Source organism: Passer montanus, unplaced genomic scaffold (assembly GCF_014805655.1).
Source record: "Passer montanus isolate IOZ18808 unplaced genomic scaffold, ASM1480565v1 scaffold58, whole genome shotgun sequence".
Taxonomy (NCBI): domain Eukaryota; kingdom Metazoa; phylum Chordata; class Aves; order Passeriformes; family Passeridae; genus Passer; species Passer montanus.
The window spans coordinates 2,032,753-2,059,009 of record NW_024370816.1 but is presented as its reverse complement, the minus strand read 5'-3'; the positions used below and the strand labels follow the sequence as shown (position 1 = coordinate 2,059,009).

The 26,257-nt window shown below is 37.4% G+C and overlaps 2 long non-coding RNA genes across 8 annotated transcripts in view; one reads left to right on the top strand and one right to left on the bottom strand.

Moving 5' to 3' along the window:
• The window catches only part of LOC120510464, a 216,870-nt gene that overhangs the window by 5,848 nt on the left and 184,765 nt on the right, over positions 1 to 26,257 (top strand). The window lies entirely within an intron of this gene.
• Positions 12,737 to 26,257, bottom strand: part of LOC120510463 — a 61,974-nt gene continuing 48,453 nt past the window's right edge. For 2 of the 7 annotated variants that reach the window (XR_005629495.1, XR_005629496.1), the window contains 5 exons: positions 18,952 to 19,013; positions 14,485 to 17,122; positions 13,769 to 13,842; positions 13,615 to 13,686; positions 12,737 to 13,530 (listed from right to left, as the gene is read on the bottom strand). This is a non-coding gene — a long non-coding RNA (uncharacterized LOC120510463). The remainder of the gene's footprint in view (positions 13,531 to 13,614; positions 13,687 to 13,768; positions 13,843 to 14,484; positions 17,123 to 18,951; positions 19,014 to 26,257) is intronic. The other 5 variants (XR_005629494.1, XR_005629497.1, XR_005629499.1 and 2 more) reach the window with 3 other exon arrangements.

Sequence of the window (26,257 nt, the reverse complement as noted above, 5' to 3'; positions counted from 1 at the left end):
GCCTGAAGATATCTTTGTGAGGCATGTTTCTATATAGTTTCTTGTGAAAGATAAAAGCTTAGCTCACTCTCATAAGGACCAATTTTTAAAATTAGCAGATATAGGAAAAAAATTAATTTTGAGCAAGGAGCAAGTGAATAAAAATGCTTCTCTATATCACATAGTGTCATGCAGCCTCCCCTTAACATTGACACTATATATCATAGTTAAAAGATGCTGGTTTTTGATCAGGCTACTCAGATTTTATGTAGATTTCTTCAGGAATGGAAAGACTTGCTTCTCAAAATGCCTGGAAATTTTCAGGAGCGACAGCTGTAATTAGTGATCAGATTTTATGTAGATTTCTTCAGGAATGGAAAGACTTGCTTCTCAAAATGCCTGTCGGGAGTGACAGCTGTAATTAGTGAGAGGAGGAGTATGATAGAGTGCCATCATTTATAGGATATCTTCACCTTTCCTGCACCATTTACTTGGACTCTATTATGATTAAATACTATTTTTGTATGTAGAACAAAACCCCATAGATTCTGGTAATGCCTCAGTCTGAAGGAGAGTTGAAACAGTGCAGGAAATGCTTTCAGTGTGGACACTGTCTCTTTTTGCTCATGTTCCTGTGTTTGTATGTAATGTTTATTAATCAAGCAGACACCTATTTCCCTTTCCTCAATTGTAGTCCTTGGATCCAGTGAAACAGCTTGTAGAATATAATATTTAGTTTTTCTAAATGGGGAAAGCAGCAGTTGAGCTTCCTGGAGTGCAAGGTGTGTAGAGGAAGCAAGAAAGTGACTCAGGTCTGTCTGAATTTTGCAGCAGGTCCCTGAAGTGATGGTTTGTCCCTGTCAAACTTTCTCTTCAGAGGTGTGCACAGAAGATGAGCATGGATTCTGTCCCCAGCCTATCAGTTTGGTGTGTGACTCTGACAACAGCTAATAAAGTCCTAACAAATTTAAAGATGGTCTTTGCAGTATAAACACAGCTTAGCAAAAAGCTTTACAATCCTCCAGTTATATACATGCATCAGAGCACAGATGTTACATAAAGCCAGACCTTTACAGTTCAGTGATTGAATTAATGCATTTGAAAGGAGGAGAGGGGAAATGGTTTCAGGACAAACCAAACCAGATGGAAGAAGGTGGGGCTTAGCTTTCCTACCAGTTTTTTTGGGTGAACTCAAATACATCTTCTGAAGTTAATGTATTAAATTAAGAATAATTTTATATTTGTTTTGAGGGGTAACAGGACAGAGAAGTCCAGTTATACAAAATTTGGACTTTATTGCATGTTTAAGTGCTGTTATAGGCTCTTCAAGATAGAGGAAGAATGATTTCTAAGCCAGTTCCACTGAATGTCAGGTCCATCCATATAAAACAATACAAAAAAATGAACCGTTTAAGTGCTGTTATAGGCTCTTCAAGATAGAGGAAGAATGATTTCTAAGCCAGAGTTGCACTGAATGTCAGGTCTGTCCATATAAAACAATACAAAAAAATGAACGTGTCACACAGCCTTTTTAAATTTTTCTCCAATGTCTCATTTGTGGGTATTGAGATTTTTGGCGCAATATTATTTTAAAAAATTTATTGAGATACCAAATTACTGTCTCTTTCCTACATTGTGTACAGTAGTACTAGATTTGGGAGCATTAATTTTTTATTTCAAATAGAATTTTTTATGAGAAAAGAGCTGCTAAATCTTTCAGATCAGCAGAAATACCCACTGTAATTCTAATTTTGGAGTCTTGGTTATATGATAAAGGCAATATTCACACATACAAGTTGAGGGAGCTATTTTGATCCTGGTCATAAAAAACCCCTCCACAAACTGCTGCTATATATGAGTGTTTACCCAGAGCACGACGTGTGGGGACAGTTGGAGAGGTTAGTGCTGTGGTTATGGACTGAGTTTTGCACAGGACGCTGCAAACAGGGATGTAAAAAACCTACACAGATTGTTTCAAATAGTGGTGAATACTGTGGTTTTGGCTCAACACATTTATGCCTTTCTAGATGAAAGTAGAACATAAGTTTGCTAGAAGCCAGAAGATTTTTTTATGAACTCTAACAGTCTGGGAAAAAAAGAAGTTGGCTCAAAGAAAAGAGAACTGAGATGAAAAAAATTAACTCCCGGAAAACAGTTTTTGCTGCTTTTAAGAAAATCACAAATGCCTTTATTGTTCATTTGTTTCTATGTTTTTGCTACATTTTGAGGCAGAAAGCAAAAACAGTCTGACTGTAGCTGTCTTAGGACAAAGCAACTTCAAAGTAGTTCAAGAGGATGAAAGAATTTAGCCAGGTACTGCTGTGACTTGTCTAAAACCTTCTGGATGAGGCCCATCCTCTTGTGCATATAAAAACATCACACAGTGAAGAGTTCTGCAGCATAAGTATAACTTGTGAAGGTTTCTTAAAACAGAAGAAATGAGAAATCTTGATTAACCAAAGTGGAGAACAAAAAATGGACTATTTGTTTTGATATGGCAGTGCAGGCAACTGCCTGGTGTGACATGGGATCAGCAGCTCTGCACGGACATGGCTGTCTGAGCATGTTGGCAGGAATGGGATGTTCATCCTCAAAGACTCCACCCAGAGACAAAACATTTCAATAAATAAATAGAGCAATGAAAAGTTTAAGGCCTTTTATCCTGGTCTGGCTACAAAAGAACTAATACTGATTTGCCAGAATTCACAATGCATTTCTCAGACATTATTTTCCTTCAAAACAGTCAACTCCTTCAAATTTGAAAAATACCCACAAGGAGGGGAAGAAAACCTGGTAGTTGTACAAGCAAAGTGTATTGACTTTTTTGATCCTTCTAACTCTCAGTTCCTATTGCAATGCTAGGAGTAGGAAAGCTTATTTTGAGAGTAAACTAGCAAAGATTTTATGTGCTAGATAACTAATATCCAGGGAGCAGGGGGAGCAGGACAGGTGCAATTAAACATCAGCAATTTGGTATTGCTCATTTGTGTTGTAAAACTATTTCATGTTACATTATCAAAATGCTTATGTCTTTATATGGGCCTGTGAAGATCTAGTGAATTTAATTGTCTCAAACTAATATTATTTTCATGGTACTGTTTTCTCTCATTTTAAGAAAAATCCTAAGAAATAGTGAGGTGATGTAATGGTTAAAGAGATAGCATAAGAATTGATACTAGTGCTTGTCCCAGTAGGAGAACATTTCACATCTGTTATTTATGATGTGAAGCACCACTGGGGACAGCTTCAGTAGCTATGTACATAGTAATACCTTTAATTAGACTAACAGAATAAATATTGCACACAGGCTTTAGGGATTTCATAAAAGCTCTACCCCTGATGGGGAGGAAATTGGTGCAACTGGAGAATGATAACTGTAACCTGGGAAGATCACTATCTCCTAAGTTCTTGTGCAGCAAGATTCTTGCAGCACTTGTGGGTAAACTTAAGGTTCCTCTATGACCTTTCAGACAAAACCTTCCTGTGAACTTGGAAAGCTTCAGAGTAAAATTTACTTGTCAGTCAAATGACAAATGTCAGATGACCTTCTGCTATTACTATGCTTATATTTAAGATTTAAAAAAACCCTCCAAATATCTTAGAAGTACTACAGAGGTTAGGTTATTAGAGCAGAAAAATATCTTTACCTGAGACTATGCTGCCTCTCTTCTGGGCTGCACTGCCTGAGGTATAGAACTGAAGCTTGGGGTAGGAGGCTTTGAAGTTAAAACATAACAGGCTCTTTGTTTTCTGTGTTTTCCTTGCCATAAAGAGCACATAACTGCAGTGACAGAGTTCAGTGAATAGGGGCTTTACATGGCTGCCAGTGCAACACCTGCTGGCAGCTGAGTGTGACACCCCTGCAAACCTCTACCTGTGGCACAGGAAGGGACACAGAAACCCCTTGTTCGGCCTCATGTTCTATAATACTCGGAAATATACATATGCTGGGTTGCATTTTCCTCCTTGAAGCCAGTTTTTCCATGTGTTTCAGCCAACACAAGACCTGCAAACAGAAAAGAATAATTTTTCAGTTCAGAACTTTGGAAGCAATTATAGCAATGCTACAATTGAATTGTGACATCTTTAGCTTGTGGGCCGCTTTCAATGTAGTGGTCTGCAGGCATAAGTGGACAGGATATTTTAATAATCTGTGGCTGTGGATTATGTCTTGTGTCTGTGTTGAAATAAAAAAGCCAATGGTTCAGTCTCCAGATTAAAAAAGGGGATTTTAAAATTAGACCTTTTTGCACAGTTGTCACAAATTAATACTTTCATATGAATGCTTATTAGGGGCAAGGGAACTGAGGTAACAAAAAATGAATTTCACCTTGTGGATGCAGAACGTCTGTTCAAATAATGGAATAGCAATAACCTCTGCTATCGTGGAGAAATAAGTGAAAACACATGAATTACCAGACTGGCTTCAACTTGTGTTCTTATCATTTGCATGCCTTGGTCCATTAACATTACTGCTTATCTTCTTACAGTACCTCTTTAAATTACTCTGTTTGTGGGTTTGGTTGTTTTAGTTTGGTGTGTTGTTGGTTTTTCAGTTTTTTGGTCTTTTTTAAAGGACTGTTTGTCCCTTGAAGAATTATAGGATCTGCTCTTACAAAGAACATGTAGCCCCTGCCAGATCTTTTTCTGACTTATTAAATGTTAATTTCCAAATGCAAGGTTTGAAAAAGTGGCAAATCTATGTATTTTTAACAAATAGATGCCTCTGAGCCATGTTTGATATGAAATAGTTTTTTAACATTCCAGTTTTATGTCAAGAGTTAATAATTTAGCCAGAAAAATTCCACATAAAGTGAAAATTAGTGTCTGTATTTTGCTGTTTAAAGTTTTATCTGAAACAGCACTTGTGGCTATTGCCTGAGATGCAGGCTAAAACCTTATTAAAAGCTGAGCATCTACTGCAATATTTCATTCTCTATTTAGCTTTTTTAGTAGTTGAGAGCTTTCTTGGTGGGCCTTGTTTTGTTAACCATAAGAAAAAATTCTATACACGTATAAATAAAACTGGTGATGAAAAGTAGGTCAGTCCTTCGGTAGTATGGCTTTTAGCTACATCTTAAAGATTTTTCTCTGCAGTGATTTGCTGATCCAGTTATTCTTAATATCATAATCCTTAAATTTATAATCCTCAGTGATAGTTAATGATTGCTAAATGCATAATTTTCCACATCCACTGTCATCAGTGGCAGTGATACATTTGGTCACGTGTTTGTAAGTGGCTGTCTGTTTCAGAATCTGGTTATTTAAAGTGTATCTAATTTAATTACCAAACAGTGAATACACTGCCTGCAAAAGTCACTGACCTAGAATGTTGCCTCTAAGCTTTTGAGCATGGCTGATAGTGGAATGATGTAAAATGACATGAAAGCTGAAGACATAATTGCTCATTGTGAATCTTTTTTTTCAGTAGCTAACATTTTTCCAAAGATGAAAAGTGACAGTTATATATATTTGGCAATGTTTCCCTGTAGGAAAGGAACAGGCAACCTACTTATTTTTTCTACTGTTAGGGCTGACTCAAAATTATATTCATAAGAAGTTTATTTACTGACATTTTAGACTGAATTTTTGAGCAGTCTGTACCCAAGTACTAATTTAGGGCTCTTATAGTCTAGGTATGTAGTCATGAAAAATGAGCTCTTGGAGGTTTAGGCACAGAATATCACAAGATTATTTCTAGGAGCAAATTCAGTGTTTTGGGAGTTTTTAAGAAAATTAAAAAACCCAAAACAATGAAGCATTCAAAATTCAGATGACTCTTCTGTATATCTGGTTCTACAAAACTTAAAAATGCCATCTGGTGACAGCTTTACCTTCTCTCAGATTCCATCAGATTGCATGCGTGTTGTTCCCATTGCTTGCAAATTTACACTTGTAGCTGATGGGAATTGTACATATGTGAAAGCTTGGAAAGCAGTTACTGAGCAGCCTTATTTCCAAAAGAGCTGATAAAATGTAGCAGCCAACAGTCTTAAAGTGAACACAGAGCCTGAGCTCATGTTGCAGTGTTCTGTGCAGGCTCTGTGCTCACTCTAACAGTGGCTCTTACAGCTTCTGCTGATGATGAAGGTACATCAGCTGTAGTCAGCCAGGAGCCCACCAGTCTGGGTGCCATGCAGAGATACCAAGTTCTTTTCTCAGCAGGTGTGGAGGGTCTGCCTGTTCAGCTGTGAGTCCTCCTCTTAGAGGAGGATAGTGATGCCAGCACCTGTGAGCTCAAGTACAGGAAGCTGCTAATGTGATCTTACTGATTTGGGATCCAAGTCAAAATTTCTTTGTAGACCTTATATATAATATAAACACTTGTTATATATAACTCTGTGGTAGAAAGAAGGCAAAATAATGTTAATGCGTTTTGAGAACTACAAATAGTCTTTAAAACATGGCCTATTATTTGTAGGCACTTTGATGAAATTAATTTTTTGTTTCACTTCATCAAAGGATCGTATATCCTCCTCGCAAATAATTCTGTCATGAGTATCCTGAGCTAATCTGACGGTTCCTCACAGAAAATGAATAAGGTAGAAAGACTTCTATTTTGGGAAAATATAACTCTGGTACTCACCTAAGTAGAGAGGAGCCTCTAGTGCTAGACACTAAGATGGGAAAGGCACGCTCCTAAGTTCAATCAACAAACACTTCTGCACAGGCATGCATGTCCCAGACTTGGATTTCTCCTCAGCAATGCTCCTGACCAGCTAGCAATAGACACAGTAATGCATTAGAATCTCCATACAAGGTTTAAAGCAGAAATCCTGTTCCCATATAGATAGGAATCTCTATAAGGAGGAAGGAAATGTAATGTTTTGTTTGGTTTTGGTTTATTTTTCTCCTGAAAGGATGAAGTGTCTTAAATGCCTGTCTGCCTCCACAAAAGGCATTGATGGGACGGGTGGTGTAGCAGTGGAGAGATGAAAGAAGGGGAGTTTTTTTGTTTGGTTTTGTTTTTAGAATTCACTCTTAACAGTCAGTTTGTGGTATCCACTTTGAGCAGACCTGTGGTTTGGTTATCTCACTCTTGATACGTGTCAGCTGGTTCCAGGAGGCACTTCCAGTCAGCACTTACCAGCATTTGTACATGTACCTGCATTGCCTAAATTGTGCAGAACATAAATCATGTCTTGTGAAGGCTGATACACATCTGAAGTCCCCATTGTAGCTCTAGGCCAGAGAGGGATGCCAATAAGCACCCAAAATAAAGAAGCCCTGGGTATTGTGACAGGAGGTATTTTAAAAGATGTGACAATGTTTTGCTTGGATTTTTTTTTTTCTCAAATGTAACCAATGAGTGGCTTGCTTTGCTAGCTCTGTGTCAAAATAATGGGAACTGATGGAAGTGCACAATGTGAAGGGAGAGAGAGGAAACAGGCTGACATTGCTTAAAGATACACACTTGTGCTGTGGGAGCCATCGTCAGCCAAAAATAAGCTGTGAGCTCTTTCCCACCCACATAGCTCAAGCTTTATGAAGCTAAGGAGACTGTCATGTGGTGGCAAAGGCCAGATTATCATAATGTGGGTGAGATGTTTCTGCCCAAAAATACTCTCCTGCCTGTTGTGTTCTGCAGCTCCTTATTTGTACCTGCAGAGCAGTAATCTGCACCAATGGAGTAGTGAAGTGTCCAAGTGCCGTTTGTGTGGGGCACCTACAGTTTGTGTGTGGGCAGAAGTGCTCTCTCTGTAGGTGGAAACGTGTGTTTTTTCAAGTACATGTTATTTTGTTTCTCCTCTTCCTCCTCCCCCAGGAGTGACATCTACCTCTGTATTTTCTCCCTTAGTGTAGGATGTGTGGGACCATACTTCTTTTACAGTTCTCTTGTGTGTTGGCTTACCAAATCCTCAGCTTGTACAAATTGGCATAATTTCACTGAAACTGATAAAAGTATTTTGACTCCAAAACCAGCAGAGAATCTGAATTCATTAAGTAGCAGTCCATGATCCACATGAACTTCTGTAACAATCTCCTGCAATTGTTTTGGGGGTGTACAGAGATATTCCTGGAGAGTCTACAAAAATTTCTTTTAAGATTTGCTGTAGGCCACAGCTGGCTGCTGTCTATAAAGTCATGTCTTATTTTTTTCTCCTGCTGTCTCCTACAGTTATATCCTGAATATCTCTCAAAGTTCCTTCAGTTTTGTTATCCCTCTAGCAGTTTGTGGCCTCCCTGAAGCGTGTTCCCTGTCCCTGTCTGTGGGAGAGCCTAATTTCATCATGTCTGTTGGTCTGGTAACCAGCAGCATATTGATACTGAGTGAACTGGGTGGCATTTAAATGTAAATCTATTGTCATGAACTCGAGGCTTACCACGGCTCATTATTCTGAGGCAAGCACAGTAATTAGCACGGGGTGTACTCTATGATAATTAGGAATGTTTTACACATCAGATGGTGATGTTGACTTATGAGGGCAACCACCTGGACTCAACTCTCACTAGCTAAACCAAATATTTTTGTATTTCTTTTCGTTTCAGTGTTTCAAAATGCCTCTGGTAAAATACTTTAACTGTTTAATCACTAAATAACAGATCCATGCAATCAATTAGCTGAACAGTAGGATTAGTGGGACAAGTTGCTGGTACCCAGAGGTGACACCATAGCTGAGATATGCAGTTTATGTGTATTGTCATTTCTCTTGAGTGCAAGGTAAAACATCCACTCTCTTGAAAGCCAGGCACACATTCCTTTCCAGTTCTCTCTCCTCTTTACCTGGCCTGGTATTTGTACCTTCTAAGCACTGGTATCTTAGATTTGTGGTCTCTGGTCCATTTTTGACATTTTTTTCATCATAAAAATGTCATGTGACATTCCTAGTGGAGAAAATAATGATGATTAAAAAAATACTCACAAAACCCCACCTAACAAAACACAACTCAGAAATTTATATCATCAGGTCTCATTATAATCTCTGTGAATTTGTTAGATTAAAGCAGATTTATTAAAACATAAAAAATTTTAGGGCTATCTTGGAAGCAGCTGTATTTTATGAAGTAAAATCAGGAAAGATAAGAAAATATGTACTATGGATCTATATTCTGTGTGCAAATTTGGGGGCTTATTTCTGATTTACTGTGAAATATAGACAGTTTCTGTTCTAACTCATGCCTTGTGTGGATTAGTTTCTGTACCTGAAGCTTTCCCTAATTTTCAGGTGTTAGTTCATATCCAAACCTAGGAGGGGAAGGGTGTTTTCATTTCTAGTGGCAGTGCAAATGCAGTCTTGTAAGATGTAGAAGCTGGGCATTTCTGTCAGTTTTCATAAGAATTGTATTTGAAAGCTGTGCAATTTGAAGACTTACCCTGTTTCCTCCTCAGATCAATAATTGCTAAACTCAAACATAAACCTTCTATTATGTGTATTTGTCAGACGTGTTTGTGTTCAGTGTGTGATTACTGCCTGTTATGAAGTGAAGGCTCTACCACAGCCATGGAAATACTGAGCTTGTAAATACCCTTTAGGTGCAGACAGCAGGAAAGGTTAATCATTATGCTTCTGCTTCCCCTTTTTCAGGTTGTACTCCTAAATAATGTGGGGGAAATGTAGTACAATGGAAAGTGTCATTTTAAAAAATAAATCATGAGAGGCTTCTGCTTGTGTTCAAAGTTCATCCCCACTTCTATGTGTTACCATGTAATTTCTGGCACTAATATGCAAAACATTAATGACTTGGAGGGGGTTGGGAGGGGAAGGAGGAGCTATATTTTGAAAAAAAATCTCTTAAGTTCAAAAAATTGCATGTGTTGCATTTCAAGAGTATGAAATAATCTATTTTAAACTAGGAATGAACTTGTGGATGCTGTATCTATGGAGTAATGTCAGATAAATATAATGTGTTAACTGTGTGGTGCCATTACAGATGCTTTTTTGGCTGAAAAGGATCAGTGATTTCTTGTAAAATAAAGAGACATCAGGTTATTTCAGCTAACTCTGGCTGGGCTCTTTGGAATGTGGTCTAAGTTTCTGGCACTTTCTGCACTTAAGGAGGATGTACGGGAAGAACAAAAAAAGTAAAGTTCAAACAAAATTATACAAACCTAAATAAAAGAGAAGGCAAGATGTAAAAATTATTCTGTAATGGGTGTGACCACACCAGTACTGGGAAAAATAATTGGTTACCATTGTAACTCTGGCAAGGAACAAAGATATATGTTAATAGGGGGGGAAAAAAAAGGTAGTTGGCAAGAAAACTAGGTATTTACATGAAGTAAAAGTCAGAATTGCAGGAGCATTCTTTTTTTTTTTTTTTTTTTTTTCCCCAGAAAGACATGGTTGCTGGGGGAGGATTTTTTTTTTTTTTTTTTTTTTTTTTTTTCTTCCCCAGAAAGACATGGTTGGAGTCTAAAACTGTCTAGATACTGTTTCTATTTCAACTATAAATGACTTCTATATTTAACTCTTTAACTTACTGTGTCACTTCACCATCTGTAAAGAAAGAGATGTTAATGTGGTGGTGTCACCTGTGCCAAAAAGCAAGTCTATCATGTTCATCCTGCCGTGGTCCTGAATATCACAGACTATTTCTATCAGAAATTCTTTGACTTGTAATTTTAGAGGTACAACCAAGTGTGTTTCTGTACTTGCTAAGCAGAATTTATAGAATTGATGCAGAAGCTGTTGGGTTGGATGTTTTAAATTATTTTGTGCCAGAAGCCAGGGAGAAAAAAGAACTTAGAGGTAATTAAAACCAACAAAAAAGGCAAAAACAAAAAACAAAACAAACAAACAAAAAAACCACACCGAAAAAACCCCAACAACTGCAAAGCTCATAACAAGCCCTTAGTAGCACCTCTGCTGTCCTCCAGCACGGTGATAGGCACACGGGGGAGCAGCAACTGATCTCTCATGGATGGGAAGTGCATTCCCTCTCCTCTTCCTCCACTGCTGTAAAAGCAGTGCTCCTATTATGTCAAGGTCCATTGCATTTACTGCAACTTTGATATGCTTGACCTAAAAATATTGCTGTGAGTGAATTATTTACAATGACAATGAGGAGCAATTTTCTAGAATGTTTCTATGCCTGTGGGCATTGTACTGAGTACATATGTATGTTATTAACAAAACCCATGAAAATTACCATGAAACCTTTCCACAGTATATCACAGTTATCATTGCCAAATTGGGATTGTTCTGTGGCTTTACAGCACAAGGAAACACATGTACAGGCCAACATTTCTTGTGGGGTATGGAATAATGGTATTGTTTTCCAAAAGATATTATGAAATAACTAGTCTGTAGAGGTTGATTTCAAGTTGTATGAAGTACTACATATTTGTGCACTAAGGAGACATTTTTCTATTTCTATATGAAAACATGGTGTAACTGAAGTCACTGATAAATTCCCATGCTAGGCACCATTAAAAAGACAAGTCCTACAAATTCTTCTCTTCAGAAACCAGTAAAAACTTGCAGTTGGGGTGGAAATATTTTATATTTGTAATGAGGCTGGACTATCTGTACCTAGGTCAATGCTGGCTGAGGTTTCTGCACCCCAGTTTAGTAGGGTAGGAATAGCTGTTATACCATTAGTAAGTGTATGGAATAAAATTATGATAGAAATCAGCAGAGATGTGTATTTTTGAGGAAAAGTACTGCCTTAAAAAAGGATGTAACACTATCTTTTTCTTGCAGTGGAGTCTGTCTCTCCTCAATGGTAATCATTCAGGCATTATCAGTTAGCAGAGAAAGCATATCTACAGAAACCACTCATGTTCCAGGACATTAGTTCTTCCCAGTGATGAGAAATTCCAGATTCTTCTGTTTCGATAAGTATTTTCTCTGTTAAAGGCACATAACACATCTATAACTAGTATTAATAAGTGTTTTGCAAAATGAAGAGCTGGTTTTTAAGTTTCAGTAAAGAACTGTTTTGTAGCAAAAAATATACTAGTTACAACTTAATTGGAAATTTTCTTCTTCTAGACAGAACATATACCTCTGAGTCTTGCTTTCAATATGATCTTTATCTCCCTCCAATATGTAAGTCTGTAGTAATTCAAATTCCCATTTTTGTAGAAATGGGTAAACATAAAGATACAGGCTTATCTCTGAACAGCGTTGCTGAGAAATCATTTATCCACAGCAACTCTTCCTTTTAATACTTTACTCTTCTGTCTCTGACCATGATAGTATCCAGTGAACAACACAGCATGTGGGTTCTTCTCCAGTGAATATTGGAATGACAAAATATCTTCCCAAACACTGATTTTAAATAATGTCCAAATAATTTCAATATTTATTTTGCTAGTGTGGTTATGTTTATTGAGGAACTGGAGGAGGAGTCCATAAATATTAGTTTCACATGTGACAGAGGACTGATTTCTTTCATGATTGAAATGCATTCCTACCATTTAATTAAATTGATAACAGTTCAAGAAGTGACTATAGATGTATTGCCCCATGATAGCCTTGACACTTTTCTGCTGTTCAGTTCCTACACAGTGAAGCAAGCTCAGTACACAAGATTACTTGTGTGACTAGTATGCTAAGGAAACTTTGTAAATAATCAGACTAAAGTACTGTTTATAAACATTCCCATAATGAGAAGAATGATATGAGTGATATGATGATATGCTGTGAGTTTTCCAGATTTTGTAAGCAATTTGCTGCAGAGCATTTGAGTTGCACTGAGTCTAAAGGTTGAACTTACCTTGGATGATTGTGTGAAGGGAGAAATGTAGACTGGTCCTTTTTTGTGTCTGACCAGGTTAATAAAGGGTTACAAAGAAATACGGACACAATTGTGAGCTTATTTACAGTTTATTTTCTTATTGCAAAACTCAGAATGTGACATAGGTACTTAATACACAGTAACTTTAAAAATTAACCACTTTTCCATTATTATTTCTGGATATACATTTCTTTACCATCTTTCAGATCCCTAAAAATAGTAAATGCAATAGTATTTGTGGTCTTAAAATCAGTTTAATGTAAAATTAATTAATATTTTTTATATAACTTTTTAATCCATAACTCTTAAATCCCATTTGTTCCCAGTTGTATTTGTCATGACAAGTATAGAATAAACTTTTGAACTCTTCAGCAATGCCTACTTAAATGGCAATTAAATCTTCTTTCCTCTTATGCCAGAATCCTTAGGAGTGAATATACAGAGCTTCCTGTCCTGTTATTTTTTCTGCACGCATAATAAATAAGAATTTTCACATTTTCAATGGTACTGAACCCTGTGAGGACAATATTCCCGACAAGGCAGTGGGTTTTCTTTTTTCTAGTCAGCTAAATTAAATACACTCAAAACCAAGCAAGCAAAACGTGGATACCCCCAACTATTTTTCTGACCAGAGAACTGTAGCTTATAAGAAGTGTTTGCTTCTCACTATTGCCTTCAGAGCTGCTGCTCCTCGCAACAGCAACTGTACAATGTGGGGCCACAGTTGCATTCATTGTTCAGTGAGCTTGTCCACATAGTTAAACCCACCGACAGCAATGAATGTTGATTGTGACCTTTTTGTAAAGCTTGGCAGGGTGAGGGAGAAACATCCTATGATGGTTAGGTTGCTATCTTCGGTGTTAAGGCCTGAAAGCATGAAGTAAGGAGGAGGATGGTTAGCTGGAGGGTACAATCAACGGTCGATGGTTTTCACTTTAATTCCAAACTCACCGACAGCGTTGAATGTTCACTGAAGCAACCACTACAACAGAACTCCATTGACTTGACTGCATCCTCAAATGTCTGAAAGTAGGTGGGGAAAATCAAAATTCACACAGTGGTTTTAATGATACAGATGATGCAACTTCAATCATTTTTCTCTTACCGAAACCAACACCCTTCTCTGCTGATCATGTTTCAGTGTTTCTGCAAGGAGCTGGCAGTTTCCCAGGCTTCTTTCTATGAAAAGAAAATATGTTTCTGTTACTCAGGCTTTAAAAATAAAGGTTAGAGATCCAGGCACGAGTGGATTCATGTTGTCTGTTATCTCACAAGACTGAACTTCACAGTAAAACAAAACATGAGATCCCATAAATGAACGGAGCTGGCTAAGAGTTTTACAAATTAGTGTTGCCAATTAGAGATTGCTCAATTGAGCAAAATTTCTTCTATTGACATGGTTCAATTGGATTAAAACTTGTTTAGGATTGATGAAAAATAAATTTTCTTTAAAGAAGGCTTAATTTTTCAAAAAACATCTCAGAGACAGCCTTTTTTTCCTTGCAAATTTTCACACATGCAGAACCTGTTGTGATAGTTTTCAGGAGGAAAAAAGGTGACTATATATCAAGGCTTGCCCTATATTTATTTAAAATTTTTTTTTGTGTCAGCATGTTCTGCACATCCAGCTGATCACAACACAGTAAAGTCCTTATTCTTAAGAATTTCCACAGTAATACAGCACTTTTTCCTCATCTTCTGAGCTTTCCAACTCAATTGTCCCAACTATTAATAAAAATAAAAATACTTAAAAATTAAGGTAGTAGGTTTTGTGTTGCAGAAGAGTTTTAGAGACAAAACATTACAATCCAGAAATTTTACCTTATTTTCATTTGCGAGCAGAGTTCTGATGCAGGTGTTCTTGAAGCTCAGCTTGTTAGAATTCTTTTCTGCTAGGTCCACTCTTTAGCGTGCTGAAATTATGTGACTGATTCATTGACTTACGTGCATTGGTGTTTGTTTACCTTATCCTTTGGTTAAAGATGCCCTCTGTTCTCTCTGTTCCATCCATTGTTATTTATAAGGCTTTAAAAATGTTTGGGGGTTTGTCTGTACTTGTGTAAAGGGAACCCACACTAAAGATCATCAGTGTGCTGCTTGAGCCTATTTTGTAAACAAATACCATGACAAGAACTTGGTCCTAACTGTTTCTTTCAACTAGTTGTTTTCTGTAGAGGTATTTATTGCATCATTTAACTCAACTGTATTTTCCATCTAATACAACTAAAAGAAAAATCTTTAAAATATAGCCTACTGGAAAAGTAGACAAGAAGAGAATCAACTATTAAGGTGGATTAGATGTGTTCTGTTTTTGATTATGAATATAGCTAAGCCAAATACATTTTAACTAAATGTGGCAGCCCACCTTTCTTTCCCAGTACCGCAGCGCAGGACATTTGCTGCCAATACTTTAGCTGTGATTATTTTTATTTCTCCATTTAGTTGTACTGAAGTTTCCAAGGTTTAATTCCATGGATGTTAGGAGAAGACCTCTGCACACTGGCATGAGTGATGAGAGAATAAGGCTCTCCAACTCAGTCTTATGTGCATCTTTTCAACATTGTTCTAGCCAAATGAATTAACTTTACAGTTTAGGTTGCTCATGTTTAAGATCTGCCCTATTATTAGCTTGTTTTCTGTACACCATTTCTTTCAGTACTCATTCCTATGCCCTTATTCCCTGCTTCCATCTGTCACTTCATATTTCAGTATGGGGGCTTGCCTGGCTGATATCTGGAAATGGGGATGGGGTGCAGGGGAAGGAGAGGAGCTGTGTAGAGTTTGTGGCCGGGTGGATTACATCTTTGAAGGAATTACTTTCACAGGTTGTTACTAATGCCTCCCCACCCCCATCATGGGAAACATCGGTATTTCCTTGGTCACCTAGCCTGGGAAATGGGCTGAAACTTCTAAGTAGGAAAGGTATTTCTGGGTTCCAGCCCTGATTCCTGATGTGTGCAGGTTATGCAGGGTAAATATGCTTTCATCTTTTCATCTGGTTTTCATTTTTTTTTTAAATCCCTTTTTGGGCTTAGCTAGCTGTTACAAATGCCAGCTTTATTTTAAATTTTATTTTAGATCTGCAGGCTTATGTGAGCATTCAGATTGGATGTATTTTTTTATTTATTTAAGGTTAGTAGGTCATAAATAAACCAAAGCACTTTCCTTGCTTTGAGCAATAGGGTCATGATGTACATGAAATATCGCTTTAAAAAAACTGCAACCTAACGTGAATTGACAGAGGTACATGAGGAAGTAGTTCATCGTGTTGCTGCAAAGGCCATAGGGATTTGGGCTGCTGGAGCTGCCTGTCTTAGGAATAGATTAAATATCTTGTCTGATGACCTGTACTTAATTTAAGTGACTGCCTTTGCAAGTCCTTCCAGAGGGCAACTGTGTGAAGTAGAGCATCTCATCCTCAGTCTTCAGTCCTTTTCCTCCTCTTGATGGCCTGACCTAAATTGAAGATATGGTTGTTGTGCTTGCACAAATAGGCAATTATTTCAATACTATGTGAATTGCATCTTCAGTTCTAATTAATTACCTCTTCCATTTTGACCTTGCTATGTTGAATCACAAGACCAACATTCCAACTTCATTGCAGTGGTTAATACTGGGAAGCTGTTATACAATGCATTCGTGTTAACAACTGTCTTATGTGAAACAGAGGCAAAAGCTCCCTCTCCCTGCTTAGAAATGGTGGAGCTGTCAAGTACTACTCTGCCCTGCTTATTGCCCCACCTTTTCCTCTCTTCCTCCTCTCTTGCCCACACATATGTTCGATGAGATATGAAAGATGTCAGCCAGATCAAAGTCTGGCTTGCAGGCCACTTCAAACAGCTGCCTTGGAACTGTTACCAATCTTTCTGCTCGTACAGCAGGGAGATTGCTTAGGAACAAATACTTAGGTGAACACACAGAACTCAGCCTTGGGGCACTTGTAGCTTTAGGTACTTTTTTCTGATGTTGCATTAAAACAGAATGTCTATTCAGAATGTGTACTGCTTAAAATACCATGTTAGCAAATTTATGAGGTAGGTACTTCACGTGGTTTACAGCATCATTTTTCTTTCACTGACATGGAATTGTTTGTTAGTGGAAGGTGGAGTTAAAACTTTTTGAAGCCAAATATTCGTTTGTATAAAAGGAAGACAGCGGAACAGTGTTGATACTGATACTGCAAAGTTATCTCATGGATGCAGTTGTTGGCTACTTCCACCTCCCACTTGCCCTCTCCCACAGTCTGTCAACAGACTTCCAGTTAAATACTCGGGGACAGGAAGAAATGCAATGTGTGGATGTGTTTTTTTTAATTGTCTTGCAAAAGTCAATTCCAGTGGCAGCATCTAAAAATGGCAGTAGCACACTTGGGATCAGATTCTCAGCTAGAGTAAACTGATGCAGCTCCATTGACATCAGTGGTATCTGGGTTTACACCAGCTGACACCTGGATGCTCATCTGGAAAAAAGTGAATTAGAATGATCAGTTATTGGTTCTTACATTTTCAGTTTTTTGTGTTGTGTTCATCTTTTTTATGAAACCTTTCTAAAATGACAAATTTTCATGTTGTATTGACATTTTACTTTCAATAAATCAGCAGTAATACTAAATCTCAGTAACTATTGACACTGCTGTGCTTCCACTGAAAGGAATTAAATCCAGTTGACTGTAGTTATTAGAAATTCAATTTGTTCTTAGATGACTTTGAGTTATATGCTGAAAGTAAAAAATCTGTGCAGCTATCAAGAGGACAAAATGAAAAGTATTTGTTTCTTCTGTGATCTAAAAAACTGCAAGAACAGAATCAAATAACAATCACTGTAATCTAAGACTCTCACTGTGTTCTACAGACACTACCTGCAATTTCTGCAGTGTGTTGGAGTGTAGCATCAGCTCCTAATTACTGATGCAGTAAATCTAAGGCTAATGTTTTTCAAGAAATCTGACCACACAATCACCATGTTTTCATGTTGCCTTAGACCTATGGAAACATCTCTGTTAACCTCTGCTGGGAAAAAAAAAAAAGTTTGAGGGAGTATTTCACCATTTACTGGAGTACAGCCATCTCTGGGGAAGAGTAGCAGCTGCATAACATCTTGAAGCACTAGTGCATGCCAGCCTGAGACAGAAGCAAAAAATTGTGATTGCTGTTTAAATTCTGCATTCTACAAGACTGCTTTTTTGTACATTCCTGGTTCTTGCTCATGGAATAAGAGGGTGGAAAAACAGAAAACACTTTGAGGTGAAATATTGTCCACAAAACTGGTTTTTAAAGTAAATCAAAACTTGTTTAACATGCACAGCCATCACGGAGTGATCTGAAGTTCACTCAGTCTTATCAGAGTTCTGATGGCCCAGAAACTGTGACATCTCCAAACATGCTGCTTTGTGTGTTTGTAGGCTTTGACTAAATTTTTGGGTTATATTTGCTGTCCAAAAATTGACTGTGCTCTTGAAATGAAACCCATCAGCTAATATTACATGTTTACAACACAGGCTATGAGGTGGGATACTGATTAGCCAAGCTAATTTAGGAACAGAACAAATGTGAGGAGCAGTATATTAGCTCAATCAGATATTTGATTGCACTTCCAGAAATAATTTAATTGCAGAGCTCAAAACTATGCTTCGCCCATTAGAATTTCACCTGATTAGTATTTTGTTAAATCTTGATACTAAAGAAACTTCCAAGCCCATATTTAATGTGAAAGTACACACAGTAATATTGGCTTTTTACTTACTGTTTAGATTTATTGCATCTTAATCAATATAAATTGTTACTCTTATTTAACAAATCATAGTTACACTCATGTTCTAAAAGGACTTTTATATCTGCCTGTTTGAGCCTGACTGCAATTTATTACTTCATGTTGTTAGTCCTGTTTGACATTGTAAGCACTTTTCCAGCCTACAGGATTCAGGCCCTGGCTCTATGAGATTTGCTTTTTCTTTAAAGCCAAGAAATTGGTAAATAAATTCTAATACTGCCTGCAACTTCCCAGTCTCATGGATCACAATTCTCTACTCTTTGTTACTGGAACACATTACTATTTATGGAAGATATGCACATATTTCAGTGTCCATAAATCATATGCAAACATCTGTTCTTTAGATCAGTAGATGGGGTATAGTAACTGGTTCTTACATTAATAGCCATGAAGTAATGCTCACCTATTGATGTTAAACTTTAATATTTTAGCAAATGTTTCAGTAATTTAACATTTCAGGCAATATTAATCAAAACAGTAGAAATTGCAAGCATAGAGTTAGTTCTGTATAGCCTGTACCTGAAAAATGCCAAGTGAAAGTTGTAAGAGGGTAAATATTCACAGCAACATGATCAACCTGGCTAAAACACAAAAGGTTCTGTTAGTAATTCTCTCTGCACTCATTGCTGCCTTTGAAGAGAATTTCTTTCCCTCCCCCTTCCTGTGATAGCTTTAAACAGGCACCCTTTTCTTATTTGATGAATCTGGACTGTGTGTAGTGGTCTACATTGTTGTCTTAGTAGTATGATCTATTTCCCACGTGATTCTGCAGGCAAGGTTCTAAGGCAAATAACTGTGAAGCTGTGCTCTGAAAACATATGGTGTGTGTGGAAACCAGGGCTGTGTATGAGGCAAAATGTGAGAGGTGGGAAAGACAGTATTGTGGGATAGGATGGGGACAGGATGGAAAGGCAGAGCATAAATTTTTCTTATTCTGTCTTCAATCTCAGTGTTAGGATTTTTGGATAAATCGATTTCAGATTCAAAGAGAAGAATCTTCAGCATCTATCCTGTCGAGTCTTTATTTGGTTGTCATATATACTGTGGGTACATTGGTTGTTTTTGAACATCTCCTTTGTGTTTGTATTCTTTTTCAGGAACAGAGACTTGATACTTTGAGACAAGCTATATAAATGTCAGCATAGTTGAATTTTCATAGGAAGAACATAGGTATAAAAATGGAGAGCAAAAACATTCTATATTTTTAGAAGTTAAGTCCTACTGTAGTTAGCCATAGGACACAAGACTGTAGCTCTTTTTCTGCAGAAAATGGACTTATTTGCTTTTAAGTTGCCTAGTAATCTTCTTGATATAAAAACTCCCAAACTGCTTCAGAACTCCCTTTTGGGATTTCTGGAGTACTTCAGTGCCATTTGCATGTTGTCTGCTATGTTCTTCACAGTGAATATGTGAAATAGATACATTTAGAAAAACATGCTTGTGGGCTTTCAAAACATTTAGTTTAATTTTTGCTCCTTATTTTAAAAATAATTGTCTAGAATTTTCTATAAAAGGTGCTGTGAGTGTAGGTTTGCTTAAGAGATCCTCCATGTGTCCATCTCACTGCCAGCACAGAGTGTGATAGCAATTGGCTTTGATATCCCATCCCCCCTCTTCATTCTGTGTTGCCATAGGAATGGTCTGCGAGAATTACCAAATTCAAATAATTATGGTCCTGCTGCACAAAGTTTCTTTTGATCAAGAGCAAGTCATTTGAACCCTGATGTTTAGTGGGTAATACTTACAGCCTCATAAAAGTGTAGTGATGGCTGATATCTCATAGTGCTTTGAACATGTGAAGTGCTATATAAACAATATAGGGCTATTGCACACAACTCAAGCTATTAGCACGTGAGGCACAGTGCCCCAGGCCCTTGGAGGGGAAGTCACGTCTTCACTGGAAAAGAGGCACCTTTTTGAGTTTTGTCTGCTTCCAGATTAGGTATCAGGAGCTCTCGAGGTAGCATAGAGATATGAAAGGCTTGTTTTTTCAAATACTGTGCCTACTACACTGCACTGGATTCTAACAATTAGAACTGTGGTTCTAAAAATGTGTGGATGGTAAATCATTGCCTGGTTGCATTATTTCGTTTTCTATAATTGTATTTTGGCATTTCTGCATTTTTTTCCTTTGGGAAATTTCTGTATGTTAATCTATCTCTTAGTTACATCCTCAGTATTCTTAATGTGTAATTTGAAACAGATGAGAAATTATGCTTCATCTTTGTTCCCATACATATCACCTTACTTTACAGAATTTAGACCACAAATGCAATTTGAGAATGTGTAGAACACTCCATGAGTGTTGGCATGTACATGTTGGTGAGGTCTTGTTCTTAAGGTAGCAATTCAAGTAAAGAAAATAGGCCAGGGTTATTTGCTACACAGCTGATGTTAGGGCCTGTTAGAGCTGAAGGTACTGCTCAGATGGGAACAGTTTTCCTAGGATTGACAGAATTGCCTGATTTGCTTTGTTTTGACTCTTCCACATTTTGCACACTCTGATAAACAAGGGTTTCTGCTTAGGACCCACAAGAGACACCTATCCTTGCAATCACTACAACACAAAGTCTGGGGCAGTAGAAAGGCTCATGACTATCTTCAGGGAGAAGAGGAAATTCCTTTAAGTCTTTTTATGCCAGTCATTGCTCCAGTTTAAAACCAAAGCAATTCTTGGTCCAGAGTTGGCAAAACATTCTTTTTGCTTTTTGATGGTGTAACTTCTTTTCACCAGTAGAGACTATGCTAAAGGATTGCATTTTTCTGCTTGCTTGTTGTGTGGCTTTTTTAATGTCTCAGGCTAAGCTCTTAGGCATGTTAAATGATGTAAACAAGTTTTGGATTTTTGTTACTGTTATCTAGGAGCAGCCATTCAAAACAAATATGCTATTGACTCAACTCTAAAAAGCTCTGAACACAGAATAAGCTCAGACTTTGAAGGACTGGGCACACAGTTTAAATATTTAGCATAGCAAAACCCATTGCAGTACAATTACTTGTACAGGATCCAATGATTTACAGCACAAATGTGAAGCATAATCCCATGTATTCAGGGAGCAAATGCCTAGTTAGTTTACTGTTTTCTGGTGGCTCTTTTTTATCAAAACTGACACACACAACATAAAATATCCAGCTCTGGGAGAGGCTTTTTAAAGTAATACATATTCTTCTAAAGAAATAAATAGATACAAATTACCAGAACTGTTCTAAAGGCCTTATCTTTATTATTGAAAAATGGCATAGCCTTTAATGGTTTGTAATCTGCCTGTGTTTTTGCGGCTTTCTCAACATCCTCCTCCTTGTTCTTGTTGAGTTCAGCTACCCTTTGAAAAGCTTTTTGCTCCAGTGACCACTTTAAACTTTCTATTGACAAAATAAAGCTGGACTCCTAATTTATTTTTCCAACAGAAGGTGTGAGTTGAAAGTGGTCATTGGCCCAAAAACCTATCGTGAAGACAAAGTTGATTTTAGTGGGAAGGGGGACTGATGTCTGGTTTCCTTTTCTCTGTCCTTCCCAGAGTCCCAAGTAAACTGCAGATCCTACATCTTTCCCTGAAGTCTCCCTTTTTCAACCTCACAGCAGCAAGGTTTCCATTTTTGCAGCCTTTTTCTGCAACAAGGAAAGGTAGGCCAGGAAATTGTATTTGAGTCCTCAGCTCAAACTGGTTTGTGAATCCAAATTCTGTCTTTTAAGACTGTGAGAAGACTGACTGGGAGATGGGCAATGAAGTAAATGGCTGAATGGGATGAGAGAAAGCATGTACAGCCAAATAAGTTAATAAATTAAACAATTCTTTTTGCTTTCTGTGCACTTATGTGTAGCTGAAGAATACATGCAAGCACACATGCAGGCAGATTAATGAGAAAAAAAGAAAGGGAAATATCTCTTTGTTTTGAAGATTTAAACAGATTGGTACATCTGTAGCAACCAGAAGTTTCAAACATTATCAAAATGTGCTTTTCAACCACAGGGTCTTGCTTTTCTGCAGTACCCAACACATTTAAATACAAACTCTGAAATGAATTAGTAGGTTTAAGAGTAAGCGGGTGGCATTTTACACTGTCAGACTTTTACAGAAAAAGTCTCAAGTCCCTTTCACCATTGTGGTAACCACTCCTAATCACAAATCATAATCTGAACCATCATAGGTGATACTGGCTATTCTGAGGAGTTTTGTTTCTGCATCAATACCTCCCTGGATTTATAAACCATTATTGTGTCAGTGCTTGCCTCTTTTCCTGCTGGAGGTAATCAGGTAGCTTGAGGCTCACAGATTATATTTTCTGTGCTGTTCAATGGTGTTCTATCTGTATTTTTATTTAGAAATATCTGGATGAAATTCCATTTGGAGGGAATTTCCATCCCTTAAGCCCTATACTCAAAACCTAAAGCAGAGACATTGTGCTGGCTCTTAGCAGATAGGGTGAATTTCATTCTTACTGAATATGACCCAGGTGCTAAAAAGCTATAGCTGAAAGTGCTGGGTTAAAAGCACAAGTCAGCTAGGTGCATAAATATTACATGGCTGTATCTTTAATGGGTTCCTGTCATAGACTTGCTTTTGTTTAAAGATTTCCATAACCCTGCTGATTTATTGCATCTTTTCTAGAAGTATGCTGTTAGCAGGAAACTCAGTTGAAGCACTTTCAATCATGTTGGAGGATCATTATACTTTCACTTGAATAACTAATTAGTTGCAAGAAATTAACCACTGCTGTTTAGCACAAAAACACTTGCAAGAAGGGCTTTCATTTTTGTTGTGGAAAATGACCTCAGGCACTTGAGGAGGTGGGGCAGAAAGGAGAAATAATGATCCTGCTGTCTTTTAATATAACTTTTGTTTTCAATTCCACCCAATAACTAGCAGGCAGCATAGCTGTCTGAATAAGGCACTCCACTTGGACTTTGGATAAATGTGTTCTGATCTTTCTGATCCCAAGGATCTGACAGCTGACTTCAACCTATTGCTTGAGACTGGTATAAGGTTCCAAAAGCTGTCACTGAAGGCTTGGGAGATGGAGTACAAGACTGAGGAAGAAATAAATTAGTTAATGGGATGGAAGGAAGAACAGAATACGAGCAAAGAAAGATACAACCAGTCTCATGTCTCTGAAACTTAATTTTCTGGTTGTGAAATGTAGATTTTTTTTTTTCTTGGCACATGAGGGTCCCTGTCTTGAGCTCAGTATTATTGTCACGTGGTGTTCACAGCACTATGAATCTCATGTCAAACACAATGAGGTGAGGAAGGAGAACAAACAGCTCAAATACTTAGTGATTCACCATACTTCTGCAGTAAAAACTGGGAGGAATTGGAAGACAAATGATTTCTGAGATCTAGATTCTTCTGTAATGTAAAAATGATTTAACAAATCAATAAAAGCAGCAGATCCTACACACTTTTTTGTCTACAACTGAAATTTTGCCTGCTATTGGATAAATATATATATAATTGATCTTAATCTATAAAATAAAAGCATGATAGGATGCACATAAAAATCAGTTGCCTTCTTTCAGTTTTCTCCTCAGTCTATGAGGGGAATTCTACAGATATTTGATAAAAACAAGAAGTGTTGGCCTGGACAAGGGAGAAAGGCGAAGTTTATTGATATTTTTTGCTCTCTTCTTCCTTTTCTCTAAGCATACTTGCAAGATTAGAAAGTTGTCTTTGATATGTGTATCTGAGATGTGATATGAAAATGCTGGGAATTATTCAGCGCCAAAAAGGAGTGGGCTGCTCATGACAAACTCCACCTGAATATAAAATATAATGGTTCCTATAATGCTTTTAGCACTTTAACTGTCTCCTCTGTTCTTTGCCTTCTTTTCTATCTTTAAGCAGCTATTCTGGGTACCTTAATTTCAGGATTAAAATCTCATTCAGCTCTTTATCTCTTTATGATTATATTGGATTACCTGCATAATGTATCTTCTGAAAATATTTACCTAAATGTAGTACATTATGGTGGCTATGGGTTTTGGTTTTTTTGTGTGGTGTTTTTTGTTTTGTTTTGTTTTTGTTGTGTTTTGTTTGTTTTGGGATGGTTTTTTATTTGGGGTTAGATTTTTTTTGGCTAAATATGCAACATTTTGGTACATGAGAATGCAGGAGCCAGAGGTGTGCATATCAGGAAATCTAACTTTTTGCTTTCTAGAGAATTCCCTACTAGACTTTTTAAAACAATACATTACCCTGAAATGGCATGGAGAGAATTTCAAAAGGACCAAGGGATTAAAAAAATTATCCTTCCTTGACACTCAGGGGAATTGCTTCTGAAAATCCCAGTGCTTTTCTTTTGTGCATCAATGAAGATTGAAATCTGAGTGTAGGAATATCACAGAAATCTGTTAAATTCCTTGCAGTTTGCCTCTCAGGTGAACAGAGTGCAATAGCCCAAGATGCTTTAGTTCTAGACATGGTGAGCATGTGGTGCTAACACCAAAGCTGTGGGTTCAGTCCCCTGTGGGTTGTTCACTCAAATGGGACTTGATGATCCTTGTGGGTCCCTTCCAACCCAGAATATTCTGAGATGAAAAAACTCATTCTTTGTAGTAATCACAGTTGAATAACATAGAACTTAATATAAACCCATTAAGAGACATCCAAGTGAGATGTTAATGACAGATGTCTCAATTTCCTTTTCCCCTCTGTGAGCATGTTCTCTGCTTTGCTCTCATTATCTCATTTTGCTTTGCTTGCTCTTTCATTGTGATCTGTAACTGTTCAGTGAATATAAAGTGTCTCCAAATAATGGGTGCTGACTTTGAGGGTGGTTTCAAATTTTGGTTTAGACTTCTGCCTGTGGTTCTGAATTGGGTGTATTTGAGTTTCTAGATCTAAATCTTGAAATTCCTTTCCACTTGGATACTCGTATTCATGCCACACCAAATACTGGCTTATTAATCTTCAGTAATCCTATGTCCCTTTGTCATGAAAAATATATGGTCCTTAGTCTTGTATAACCAAAAGTATTGGAAAATATGGAGTCTAAAGAACCAGCATACCTAGGGTGAAGAGCACATAAGACTTCTTTAAATAAAAAACCTTTGAAATACATTAAAACACATAGACAGCTATGCCTCTCTTCCATTTACACTTCAGTTATTCAATGATATCACAGAACCAGAGGTGATCATGAATGAATCAACAGCAGAATAGCCCTAGACCTCTTTACTGAGAAACTGCCTTAACTGAATACGTCATGACCCTGAGAGAAATATTACTTTAAGTGGATTATAGGAAAAAGCATGTAACTATGTTCCATTTTTTCCATCTAGGAGACTCGTATGTATTACTTGTGTGTAAATGTAGCTAATTTTCTATTTTCAGTAGCTGTGGTCACATGCAGTTGAAGAGACGAAGTGAGAAGGTGGGTTGGGCTTGTAATGAGTTTGAGAATCCTTGCTTTTCTTGGGCCTATGCCGAGTAAACCAAATGTGTAGGGATTAGCTCCTAAAGCACATTGCAGGTGATTTCGGGCAAATGGAAAGTTACACTGTGGGAATTGGAGAAAAGTTCTGAATTGGAAAGACTCTGCTTGCTGATCTGGTATAGTCCAGAAAGATTTTTTTTTTTCTTTTGCCTCCCTTTTCTCTGCCATTTTCTTCTCTGCTGAGGTTATAAACCAATCTTATTTGTCTTCCTTTGTAGTTTACCAATGTGTGGGTCTGTAAACGTGTCCTCATGCTGACAAGTAGATGTTTTTCTGCAAAATTTTACAGAGCACAAGCATCCAAAGGCTGTATATCTCATCATTTAACAAATTTTGACGTTCAGCACAAAACATGTCAAACTGCTTTTCTCAAATGGCCAGCAGTTCTCTG